The 14043-nt window shown below is 38.5% G+C and overlaps 1 long non-coding RNA gene across 1 annotated transcript in view; it reads left to right on the plus strand.

Moving 5' to 3' along the window:
* Positions 1 to 12507, plus strand: part of LOC119242185 (uncharacterized) — an 89899-nt gene extending 77392 nt beyond the window's left edge. The window contains exon 5 of the long non-coding RNA XR_005124425.2: positions 11951 to 12507. This is a non-coding gene — a long non-coding RNA (uncharacterized LOC119242185). The remainder of the gene's footprint in view (positions 1 to 11950) is intronic.
* The last annotated feature ends 1536 nt before the right edge of the window (positions 12508 to 14043 follow it).

Raw genomic sequence — 14043 nt, forward strand, 5'->3', positions numbered from 1 at the left:
AACAACAACCAAACTCAAAGTATAATGGGTTTCATGTGCAAAGAATGATCAAAACACTGTAATGAGTTTAAGGGGAATTAGGGTAGAGTTGAACTATTAAAGATTTGAGGACAATTTTTTCATTAAAATCATAAATTTGTTAATTTACTAGGAATGATGTAGATTTTTAGTAAGATTCCTAATTAACTTTATGCCATAGTGTGAAAATAAGAGCGCCCCTTTTGTGATACACTTGAGAACAACTCAGCATTTGGCACCAAACAGGCATTTAGTTTGGGCCCATTATTGAATGACCCACATGAACATAATTATCTGAGCATATGAAAATGTGCTCCTACTATATGTACATGATTAGGGTTATAAATCATTCATTCTATGACTTCAAAGCTAACCTAATCAGGATGGTACCTACAAGGAGTGAGGACATAAATAACATCATTTGGCATTTCCTACCATATCTAGGCTCCTCTCTGCTGTTTTGGTAATGAATGCAAGACTCTGAGTAGTCAATGCCTGTTAGAAAATAGGGCGATCAGAACCTTCACACACTCAAACATAATGTCTTTAGAATGCATATTTGATAATTTAGTTTCATCATTTAGAATTGTTGGGAAGGTGGACTCTATTTTAGCCTTCTCAGATCATGCCCCTATATGTGTCAGATAGGCTAAGTGAGTATTGGCCACACCAAATACACCCACTGATTCTGGAGACGACTTCACTTCATCCTTTAGGCAAAGAAGGATAGAGACACCTGATCTTTACACTCACTGGAAAGAACTCGGGGCAGAAAGGAAAACAGATATGAGACCATTACTTAGAATCAAAGCCAGTATATTCTCGCCCCGCAACCTAGGCAGGGCTGTCTCCAAGCACTGTCCTTTCTGCCCACCTCCCAACGGGATACGAGCTCTCGTTTATAAAAGAAGGAGGATCCACACGGCTTTTCCTTTGATTGAGCTGTTTGTGTTGCTGTGGATTCTGGCAAATGTCTCCCAGGGCATAGCTGAGTGGTTTGGGTACAACATCTCTGACTGTTCCAATTTAAGAAACTCTCCCGAGATTGCATGAAAACAAAGGGTCTGCGGAGAGGCGCCGCAGCGCAGCGCTCCAGAGCTCTAATCTGAGTTCTGCTCTGCGACGTCCTTTCTAATCCTCTTGTACCCTGCTGTGGATAGCAGCCTCCGGAAGGGCAGCAAGAGCAAAAGCTGCAGGAAACAGATTTAATTTAATATAGCAAACATTTACTGAGCACCTCTGGTGTGCTAGACACTGGGCCAGGTTCTGGGGATAGGAAGATTAATAGGATATGATTCCCGAACTCAAGGGGTCACAGTTCACAGGCAGAGAGGCATAGCCACATACATAATGAAACAGAAGAGGGGAGTTGAGGGAATTAGTCACTGAAGGGATGACATGGCTGTGTCTGAAATGATAAGGAGATGTTAAGAGGAAGAGAAGGGGTAGGTGGGCATCCCAGGCAGTAGAAACAAGGGAAGCAAAGATATCAAGTCCATGGGGTCAAAGATGAAAGGATTTTGTCTGGGAAAAGTTGGGAGCAGAGGCTGGAAGTGTGGCTAGGCACAATTGTTGATTGATTCCGCCCTCCCCCCTTTTTTTTTGTTAGAGACATAACAGAAAAGATAAATACCTGCCACTTTGGAATTTACCTTTGAGGGTGAAGACAGATATTAAGTACAAAACACAGGCAAATGATAAGTTAATTTGCTAGGGCTGCCATAATAAAGTAATATAAAGTGATGGTTGAGACAACAGAAATTTACTGTCTTTCAGTTTTAAAGATTAAAAGTCTAAGATCAAGGTGTGGTCAGTGTTGGTTCCTTCTGAGGATCGTGAGAGAGAATCTGTTCTAGAACTTACCCCTAAGCTTCTGGTGTTTGTAGCTTAAAGAACAGCATCCTGATCTCTACCTTGGTCTTCACAGAGTCCTCCCTGTGTATGTGTCTGTATCCAAATTTCCTCTTTACAAGAACACCAGTCATATTGGATTCACATCTACCCTAATGACCTCATCTTAACTCTGTCATTGGCAAAGTCCTTATTTCCAAATGAAGTTGTATTCATAGGTACCAAGATTAGGACTTCAATATCTTTGGAAACACTGTGTTAGAGTGTAACAATGCTTGGAGAAAAATAAGGCAGCTTGTATCTAGGAGGGCATCTGTGTTTGAGAAATGGGAGGAGGGAGAATTGCAACTTTCAGTAAGGTGATCCAGGGATGGCTCACTGCAGAAGAGACGTTGGAACAAAACCTCAAGGAGATGAGGGAATAAGACTCTCAAATATCTGGGAGAAGAGTGTTCTGGGCATGGGAATAGACCAGTGCATGCAAGGCCATTACTAGAAAGTTAAGGACTAAGGAGGAGGCCAGTGAGGCTGGAGCTGAGTGAGGAAAAGGCAAAAGAAGGAGATGAATCAGTGACCTTGGGTGCTGGGGACACCCAAGGACTTACTGCCACTGGGAGAACTTTGGCTGTAGAGCCACTGGGCACTTTTGGGCAAAAGAGTAAGATGATTAGGCTTTGTTGCTATCTAGGAGGTTGCTGTGTTAAGAGTCTGGGAATGTGGACTAACACGGATGTGGAAAGACCAATTTAGAGATGATTGCAAGAGTCCAGATGAGATGCAGAGGTTACTTCGATCAGGATGGTAAATGAAAGTCATGAGAAATTTAGATATATTGCATTTGAGCTGCAATTGGCACATGTAAATGAAGATGGAGTTGGAAGCTGAGGTCAGACCAGAGTTAGAGGGAGCTGAGTTCACAGTAACCAAACCCATTGCATCATTTTCACAGAGATTAGCCTCTTCTTTATGAAGCCATGGAGTTATAGATGCAATAGAAAAGTCCAAGAGTGTCTCTCAGTTATGTTTTCTATCTCCTTCTATGACTTAGTTCCATCTTTCTCCCCTAATTCTAGTGCAGAGACGCCAACAATCAGTGAAAGGAAATCATGTGCCAGGAACTCTGTCTCTTCTCAAAAGTAGAGAAATGACACAGAGATAAGTAAGTCAGTAGGACCCAGACAGTCATTTTTACCTGTTTTGGGTGAGGTGGCGGGCTTAGCAGTTGGCATACCACAGGGACTTGCCCTGCTGGATAGCAAGGTAAACAAGGTAAACTTGTGCTGGAGTCAGCCTCATCATATCCATTTGCCCCAGTTGAATTGTGCTACAAGTTCTGAATAGTTTTTGTGCCCCTTCCCTCTGTCATTATCTTTGTTCAGTCCTGAATCTCCTCTCACCTGGGCCATTTGAACAGTTTGTTCAATGATCTTCCTACTTCTAATCTCTTTTTACCTTATTCTAAACCCATCTTAGAGTTATTTCCAAAATGTTTCTTCTAAAATCTGCAACTGATCATGGACACCACTCTCTGCCCCGTTTGATGGGGCACTCTGATGGGCACTCTGTTGTACCTGCATTCTCAGAAGCTGGTTTCAGGTTGGCCCAGACTGCCTCCCTTGTCTCCCCTTTCACTGCTCTTGACCTCAGAGTACAGACCTTGTTTTCATTGGCAATTCCCCCCAATCTGCCCTTCCCTATGCTAAGAGGAAAACTTTGCTCCATAAGCATAGTGAAGTTACTATGCTTTACTATCTTGCATTTCTGATTTTATTGCTCATACTTTGGGAATAGATGAAAAGGCATGAATTTTTTAAGCCAACAAGACCTGAATTAGAAGCATAGCCTTGAAAATAGCCAACTGTGTGACTTTGGCTAGCTACATGAACTATCTGAGATTCAATTCCTTCATCTATGCAATGGAGATAACAACATCTGTCCTGCAGGAGCATCATTAAGATAGACACCACATTGTTAAATTGACAGCTAGCCTCAGACTTGTAAGAAACATTCTGTGAGTGGCAACTGTTATTATTAAATATCTGTTTGGAGCTCAGGGGAAAAATAACCTGGAGTTAGACTTTCAGGAGTCAGGAGCATCTATGGAAGCTGTGGGTAATTTGCAATTTCCCAGGTAGATTGTGTAGAGAAAGAGACAGTGGCCCAGGCACGAATGACACTAGGTTTTAATCTACACATTCTCACACCTCACCAATTTAGATTCAACTAATTTAGATTTTATGACATTGCAGGAAAACTGGGTTGAAACTTACTTCTGTGCTATTTATGAGAAAATTAATAGGGAGAATGTGATTCAGAGCTTAATGTGGGGATGTTTAGCCTACTTAAACAAGTAAACTGAAGTTATATGGGAGTCATTTGAACAAGATTGGCTTATTTAGAGATAATATATTAGTTGAAATGATTTAGAGATGCAAAATTAGAATTTTGAAGCCAGAGAAGATATAAAAATCATTAGTATAGCCCCCTCACTTTAAAGACAGAAAACAGGAATATAAAGGTCAACTGACTTGTACAGCCCACAAAGAATGAACAGCCAGAGATGAAAATCCTGGCCCCCTGACTACTCAATAGTATTCCTTAAATATGCTGGGCTTTCACTTTTGCATTAAAAGTAATCAAGATTGTTTTTTGTTAGTCATTAGTGTTTTTTTCTTTTTTTGGCAAATTCTTGATGGTAATTAAGGAAGTATTATTTACAAACTATTGTATAATTCAGATTTATTGTTAATTCCTGCTGGTGTTCCCAGCACAGTTCTGGAATGGACCACAGGGATTTGGCCAGTTCACTTGTACAGAACTGTGAAAGGGAGACACACACACACTGGGTAAAATCCTGTTGGCAGCATCACTCAGAACAGTCTTTTATTTAAAAAAAAAAAAAGGCAGTAGATTTGCCTTTTCTCCTCCTCACTCTGTCTCTGGTGAATCCTCTCACCCCCTACACCCCTAGCCTACACCCCAGTTCGTGTATGCATAAATAAATAAAAACAAATGTTAAAATAAATAGGTCTCCAAATACTCAGTTTAGTGTACTTGTCCTTAAGTAGGACCAATAGTTTACAATTTGTTGTGCTGAGTACATTTCCTGAATCCTGATGACTAGCTGACTTGGCAATTTAGTCTCAGTTCATTAAGATCCCCTTGTGATCTGACAGTAGAGTATGCTGGTCAGTGTATTTTTCAGCCTCATATCTTTTAACCTTATGTGTTGGTTAAAATATGAGCACAAATACATTCATTTTATTGGAGGTATCCTGAGAAAAATTAGCTGACTGAGGCAAATTGTCTTCAAGGGTGAATAGTTAATATAGATCATTATGGTTTATAAAACCCCTTTTTTGACCAAGAGAGTATGGAATCACCAGAACTCCTATTATCTGACTTCAGGAGAATCTGAAAAGAAGGAAATCTAGTGTGATTCATTTTCAAAAAAATCTTTGTTTGTTTGATTTAAAAATTTATGCCCTCGAAATCATTACCTCAAGCTGTCAGACAAAATAAGGTGTTAATTATGCAAATAAAATAATAGTAAAAAACTAGCTGCAACTAATGGAAAGAAACTAGATGGAAGCTGTAAATATTCCACTGTGAAAGACTCTAAACTTGATGTACTGATTTACAGTCACATGTAGCTTAATGATGGGGATACATTCTGAGAAATGAGTCATTAGGTGATTTCCTTGTTGTGTGAATGTCGTGAAGTATAATTACACAAACCTAGATGGTGTGACCTATTACACTCCTAAGCTATATGGCAGAGCTTGTTGGGACCGCAGTTGGGCATGTGGTCTGTCATTGATGGAAACATCATTAAGTGATTGTATAATCAGAAATCAGTGAAAATGGAAACCACTCAATTCTAAGACCCAAGCAACAACAGTTCAACACTATAGCTTTCTTTCTACCTGAGGACAAGGCAAATTATGACTTACTCTTTAATCTGAGATATGCATGGCTTTGTCTTTTCTTTGCCTCTGTCTTCTTGGATTTAATAATTATGATGGGAAGAAAAATGTAGATGAGACTTAAATATTAAACTAAATTAAATATTACATACTCTTTACTATCATTGTTCATTGACTAGTTCTCATTAATATGATGTCAATGGAAGTGATGTTAAATCACTTCCTGACCATTATGTCTAGTAAATGGGTGCACTAATTCTTTACTCTCTCTGCCTTATATCAGCCAAATGCAGAAGTCAGTTTGATGAAACCTAGAAGAAGACTGAATCCTTGAAAGTGGTAGAAAATTTTCCAGCATAGCTGGATATTACTATTACTGCACAAGGAACTATTTCAGTTAAGTCAGGTCACTGAAATTTTCGTGTTTATTATAACATTCAACTAATACATAATTTTAAAGGGAATGAAGTTATTTTGTGAAATTTAATTTTTAAAAATTATTTATTTATGTAGAAGTGGGGTGTAGGCCAGAGGAATGGGGGATGAGAGGATTCACTAGAGACAGAGTGGGGAGCAAACAGGTGGATTTTACTGAAATACACTGCTAAGGGGAGCAGTGGGCAAGATAGAAGAGGTCTGCTGCACTGTATGTGGGCTATATCCCTGGTTGGAATTGAACTCAGGCTGCAGTGATGATAGAACTGACACTTAACCCTAGGCCACCAGGGAAACCTGAAATTTGATTTTTAAGTAGATTGTAGACTCCTAATTTTGTGCCACCTTATGATAGCAACAAAAATTCTTAGCATGGGGCCTCCCCTGGTGGCGCAGCTGTTGAGTGCTGGGTTGCGAAGCTGCTCGCAGCCTTTGCAGTGCTGGTTCTTTTTTTTTTTTTTTTTTAAAGATTTATTTATTTATTCATACAAGCACTGGGTACAGTCAGAAGCGCGGGAGGGTGAGAGAATTCACCAGAGCCAGAGCGGGGAGCAGAGCAGGCAGAGGGACCGAGGAGCAGCGGGCGGCAGGAGAGGTCTGCGCGCCATGCGGGACCCTCCTCAGGTGGCCGGGGAGCAGCCGGGGATCGAACCGGCGTCACAGAGACTGCGGGCAGCTTCGCCACCCAGCGCTCAACCGCTGCGCCACGGGGGAGGCCCTGCAGTGCTGGTTCTATCCCCCGCCACCAGCGAGGGTCCCAAATGGCGCGCAGACCGCTCCTGCCATGCCCGCTGCTCCCCTTAGCAGTGTATTTTGTCACTCTGCCTGTTCTGTTCCCCGCTCTGGCTCTGGTGAATTCTCTCACCCTCTTGCACTCCTGACTGCATCCAGTGTTTGTATAAATAAATAAATAAATCTTTAAAAAAAATTAAAAAAAAAATTCTTGGCATGGCCTGCAAAACACTGCTAGATTTTCCTTGCCTACCTATACCATATCTCTAAAGTATATACTTTCTTCTGAATTGTGAATTTTGGCCATATTGACCCCACTATGAATCCACTATGCAAAGTGTGCTCTTGCTTCAGGTTATTTGGATGTGATTCCTTTTCTCCCATCCAAGTACTAACCAGGCCCGACCCTGCTTAGCTTCCGAGATCAGGCGAGATCGGGCGCGTTTAGGGTGGTATGGCCGTAGACGGATGTGATTCCTTTTCTGACTGGAACTCTGCTCTTTCCTTGTCTGATTAACTTTAATTCTTCAGAATTCAGTTCAAAGGATTCTTTCTAGTGACTCCCAACATAAATGAGGTCCTCTGACATAGGTTATCACTGTTCTGGTGCTTTTCCTTCACAGACCTTCTCATACATTGTGATGATGGATTTGTGTGGCAATTTGATCAGTGTCTGCCTCTACCCCTAGATCGTAAGCTACATAAAGACATTGTCTAGAGATATTTCACTCACCACTGTATGCCATTGGCCTGGTACAAGTGGACTAAATAAGTATTTGTTGAAAAAAATGACGAATCTCCTTAACTACCAACAAAAATGACTACCACTTATGGAAGTCTATGCACCAGTTTCTGTTGTAGTAAATGTTGCACATATTTTAATTAATCTGCACATCACTCCACAAATTTTACCTAAATCTCAAACATAAACACTTCATTCATCAATCATTTGATATAAGATCAAGGGGTTTTCTTTGATTTTAAGTCCACTGACCAGAATTCCCAGTCTTTTTTCATAAACTACACTTATAATGTCTTATTATGACTATAAAATATCTACAATGTAAGAATACCTGCAAAGCAATTTGAATGTAGAATCCTTCTAGATTTTTACAACTTCCCCGACACCCATTTTTCTAATTACATCATCAACTAATTTGACAATGCTTTTAAAGTGACAGATCTTTTTACTTTTTGCATTCATCTCTCACTGGCATAGAAACTATTTATTTTTGTTATTGAAATAAGTAAAAATAAAATTAAGTAAAAATATGCTTAAAAACAAATACAATTGTGTCTTTTACGACAAGTTGGTCAAAAGGGCATTATCTTGTATAGTCTGTAAACTGTGCTTCCAGTGTAATTGTGTACCATTCAGGACATTTTAGGGAGAATGGAGAGTCAGCATGAATCTGGAGAGTTGGTTAAGTGGAGCTGGGTAGGGGAGCTTCTAGTCTATTATTTCTATTTTATAATAGAGAAAATTTATTCTCAGGAGAGTTTGCAACTTTCCCAAGGTCACCAAGTTAGTAAGTAGTGGACAATTTGGATGAAAATTTGGGTCTATCTGACTCCAAAGATAGTGCTCTGAATATGTGAATCTCTTTTGCTATTGGATGGTAAATCCTTTGATGGAAACCATGGCTAATTTCTTACACAGTTGTGGGAAAATATGATAGTCACCCAAAAGTTACTAATTATTTTTGATTTCTTGTTGAAGCAGGGGCCTTTTTCCAGTACCTGCTATGGCTGTCAATCATCATATGGTGTGAGGATGGGCCTTGTGTCCTTCTATTAGACTGTGACCTATTGAAAGGCAAATGAAGATGTTTGCGTGTGTGGTAATTTATAGCAGTCCCTAAGGAATACTGAGTAATCAATATATGCTTATTTATTGGACAGATACATAAATTTAGATGGAAATAAAATCAATCAGGCTCCTGAGTAGGATTTTTATACTCCTGTTCTTTTAACCTTCCTGGTACTGTTGGTTACCTACCAGTGTTTCTGCTTGTTCTACAAAATTCATTTAAGAAGTTTCTCTTTATTACTTTTTATTTTTTCCTAAGTGATTCAACATGTTCTGAAATTATACTTTTAGAAATGGATTAACTGAAATGAGATTTATTACTTGATGTGCAAGACAAATAACATATTTCTTGTTCCAGAATGGATTGTGAAATTTTATTCAAGATGGGTGGTTGACCATACTCATTTATTTTTATCTCTAAAAAGCCCTATTAAAATTATTGTAAGAGTCTAAAAGATGATTAATAACAAAATCAAAATCAAAAAGAACAGTCAAGTGCATCATCAGCAAAGGAGAGAATTCAACAAATTTCTGGATGACAGAAACTGGATGGAGTATTGCTGGGAAAAGGAATATTGTATTTAAGAATTTGTAGAACTCTGGGTGGGGAAGATTGCAACTCAGACATACCAATATTTTAAAAAAGACTTTTAAATTTTATTTATTTTTGTATAGAAGAGCTGGGTGTAGGTCAGAGGTGCAGGGAGTGAGAGTATTCACAAGAGACAGAGTGGGGAGCATAGCAGGGAGATTTACTGTAATACACTGCTAAGGGGAGCAGCGGGTTTGACAGGAGAGGTCTGCTGCACCATGTGGGGATTATTTCCCTGGTCAGGGATTGAACTCAGGTTGTAGTGGTGGTAGTGCTGAGACTGAACCACTAGGCCACCGGGGAAGCCCTCAGAAATATCAATTTTGAAGAAGGCCAAGAATGATTCACTGGGCTAAAACCAAGAGGATTGAGAGTCTGTATATGAAGAGTCTGTGTTACTCCAGCTTGTATGCAAAACATGTGATGGTGAGTAATATGCTGTCAAATAAACAAATCAAAATATGCTGCTACAAGCAAATTGAACAATTGAAAAACAGGTCAGTAAAAATGAGCCTTTCTTCTTAGAAATAATTCTGGAATTAGCAGTTCTCTAGATTAAGGCCAGTTCTCTATCTCTTAGTAATGTCTGGAAAATATGTTCATATCTAACCACAAGGCAGTGTTTCTGAGGTTGAAATGTTTTCACAACTTCCTTTTCTGTTAAAGAATAAAAAGAATATAAACAATTGCTCAGTTGATTTCCAAGAGTTTTCCCACCAGTATCTGAAGAGATTACCGCATGGGTACACTTCTAGATACAAGAACTGGGACACAACAATGCCTCCTTCCTTGGTATTTGTCCTTTTATCAAGTGTGCTACTTGCACATCCTATGCTTTAGCAACAGTGTAAACTTTCCAAGGAGTCTGTCCTAGGCCATACTATCTCAGAGTTACTTAAACTGGCCCTTTTTAAACTCCTTTTCCACCTTATTTTTTCCTAACCTTCTTAGCATGATGCTATGTATGTTTTTGTTCATCATCTCTCTTTTCTACAAGAATCTATGCACAATTGGTGCAAAAATATTGTGTTTTTTGCTCTCTCTGTTGAGCTTAAAACAAAACTGCCACATATTAGGTGCTCAATAAAATTTGTTAAATGAATGCTAGATGTTCTGTGTTGAAAATAATTGGACAGGAAAGTTAGGAAAGTTGTTATAGCAAATGTTTCTGAGCTAGGTCTTGAAGACTGCAGAGAAATTTGTCAATAGGGAAGTTTGGAAATAACCAAATGGGAGGGGGAAATGCCACTTCCTATGTTAAGATCCAGGGAAGAATTCTGTCATGTAGTCCTTTAAAGTGATAGGTAGCCGTGAAGTGAAAATAATGGTCACTGCATAGCTGAGGTGGTTTTAATAACATTTGCTAAAATTTGTTGAGGTTGTATTTTGAACAAGTCACCTTGGTAAATTTCATCCTCAAAACAACAAGTTAAGATTTCCTTACTAGTTGAAATACTACCTGGCATATACAGAATGCTAGGGAGATTAAGTAACTTGCTCAAAGTCACATAGCTAATATGTGGATTTGAACTGTTTCCCTGGCTTAAGAGTCTAAAGTCAGTACCGTTCAATAAAAATATAATGTGAACCAGAAAAGTAATCAATAAATTTTTAGTGAATACCTTAAAAAAAATACAAGTGAAATTAATTTGAATGATATATTTTATTTAACCAATATATATTCAATTTATTATTTTAACATGTAATCAACATAAATTGTTGAGTCAATCTGCATTCCTCCTTTCATACTTTCTTTGAAATATGATATATATTTGTAATTAAATTACACTTCAACTTGCTCAATAGCTACATTTTAAGTGTACAGTGGACATAAGTCACAATGGACAGCACAGGTCTAAAGTGTTAACATAATCCCTAGATGTTGTATTATATTGATCCGTAATTGGACAGTGTAAAAAATGGAAGCACCAAAATTTCACCTTTTTCCTGAGAAACTGCAGGTATAACATTTTGCTATCAATGTCCTCAGTTTTAGTTACAGAAACCACGTTAAGTCTATTTCCATGTGTCATGTCTAGGACATCCCTATTTAACTGTGTTTTTTCTTTAACATGTGTTCATAAGAGACAAGGTTGGGATGACTACAAGAAGCAAACAATGCTGTCTAGTAAATGCTGCTAATATGATCAGTGTTCTGTCTCCAATAAGGCATCTGAGGGCAGGGTCTTGCCACTAGATCTTTAGGGACTAACACATAATAGTTGTACGGATGAATTTGCTGGATGTTAAATGAATATTTCCAAAATAGACCTTGGTAATTACTTCTTTTTTTTTTGGCCAATTATTTGGAGTCATAATAACTATAAGAGTTGCTAAAAGGTTTTACCTGTAAAATTATTTATTAACTCTGACATGGATTTCAGGACCCAATAGGATCAGAATAGTAACAGTGTATAAGCAAACTTGCTATTTCTCTTGAGTTATCAGTATTGAAAAATGGAAAGTTTTTAGAACATTTTTGAAACATTTTAAAAAAAGACCTAGATGCTTATTAACAGAAATATTATTTATTCTGCAACATGACTCATAAAGTTCATGGTCTTTTTTTACTTTGTGTTACCCTAGTTTGAAGACTGTCCTTTGCACAATCACCAAGACTGGGATCTTCACGAAACAATGGATGTGGGCTGTTTGGACCTTGCCTACTATTGGCATTTTGTTGTTTATCATCATCTAACAAATATGACTCTCAGGTGGGGATATGCTGCTGGTAGGAACAAACGATTTCTGGAGTGAGTTTTTACTCTGATTTTTTGCTGCTTATATACTTACTGGAAGTATAAATTTAACCTTGTAGACTTCTATTTGATAGTTCAGACACGTTCCCTATACATCCCCAAATGTCAGTTGTTCTCTCTGTAAAACTTGCAATGGAATTTTTACTGGCACACTGTGTAGATTCAACCTTTTTGATTTTTCCTCCGATCTCTATCAGCAAAATGAGGTTTGGGATTTGATGGGGTCATGTCAGAATCAAATTCCCTTAATTCTCATTCTAACACAATGTTCTATCTAGTTGAAAGGTCTTCTGTTCTCTTGACACTTATTTCTTCAACATGGGATGTTTCAGAGAAGGAGGTATTAGAGTCTTGGGTTTTAAACATCAATCTGAGCTCTGGCAGTGATAGCTGATACTGTTTCTCTCTCACTGTTGTGGATTCTTAATGATAGTAGATGAGTTAGAAGTTATAATTCTTGACTGTCTAGATCTAAAATAAACACTAAATTTCAATAATTGGTTATATGCCCACATTTTATCTCATATTTTCAGCCAATATTTAACTTGTTTCATCTTAAAAAACATTTTCATAGTAGCAAAATTATTAGCAAATAGCAAAACTATTAGATATTTATAGTTCTATGATTCTCTAAGGAACAATACTAATGCAACTCCAATAATTTTTGGGCTATTTTAGTGCCTTTGTTCCTGGTTTGGGGGACATATTTTTATTCTTTGGGGCTCTGGAAAGGATCTGAATTTCTCTCTCTCTAATGACTTTATTGGCAAAAGTAAGCTTGTATCTATAATGTTTGGACATTTAGGAATAGAGCTAAGTTATGTGATTTCCTTCTCCTAAGTCATAAACCACAAATGGTGTTGAAATTATTTGTTATGGAAGCAAAGTTTCATAATCCCAAAATATCTGGCTTTTATTGTCCTGTAACAAGTGGTGCTTAGATAATGGTAGGGCTGTGTGGAATGAACAGAAATCTGGCTCTGGAATTGAGACCAAAATGAACAAGAGTTTACAGATATGAAACACAGCTGAGATGTTCAATTCCATCTTTTTTATTTGTGTCCTCCCAGGATGTTTGTAAGACCTTACAAAAATAAAGCATGTCCCTTGTTTTGCACTGATAAAGATGGACAGATGGACAGTGGGATTGTAACAGGGTGGTCCCCAGGAAAGGGCGAGGTTCCATGTTCCCTGCCCCACCCAAGGGTGGAGCTGAGCAGGGAGGAGAAGAAGCTGGAGAGGAGACTGAAGAAGAAAGGAAACAAGATTCAAGGAGACCCAGAGGGAGACCTGGAAGAGGCACCTGGAGCAGAGACATGTGAAGAAACTGCACTTGTTTCTTGGCCTTAGATTGGTTGAAACAGTTGTGGGTGAGAGACCCTTGGGGAGGTTAACAATGACAGCTTTTATCTTGACTTTGCTTTTACTCTTTTCCTCCCAGACTTGTCTGGCTGTTTCTGACCCATTTCTATCAGTCCCCAATGGAACATGCCTTAAACTTGTGGCAGAAAAATCTTAAAGGTTGATCTATGTTATTCTTCTATACTTCCTACAATTATTTTATTTGTTTTAGTTCTTATTGATGTATTAGGTAACAATGTGCTCTGTGTTTTTTCTGGTGTTATTTTGTTGTTATAAGAGTTTCCTCCTTTTTCCCCTTCCCTCCCTCCATCCTTTTCTTCTTTCCTATATTTCCTCCCTCCCCTCTCTCCATTCCTTTCTCCTTCACTTCTTTCCTATACTCTTCCTCCCTCCTTGCCTCCTTTGCTTCTTTCCTTTGTAATAACAACATTGGATAAAAATTAATCAAGATGGGGCTACCCACTTGGGAACCCTCTCTGCTCAGAGAGCTTTCCTGTCCTTCTTTCTGCTAATCAATAAATCTCTTGCTTTGCTGCCTAAAAAAAAAAATTCATCATG

This window comes from Talpa occidentalis, unplaced genomic scaffold (genome assembly GCF_014898055.3).
Source record: "Talpa occidentalis isolate TD23 unplaced genomic scaffold, MPIMG_talOcc4v2.1, whole genome shotgun sequence".
Classification (NCBI taxonomy): domain Eukaryota; kingdom Metazoa; phylum Chordata; class Mammalia; order Eulipotyphla; family Talpidae; genus Talpa; species Talpa occidentalis.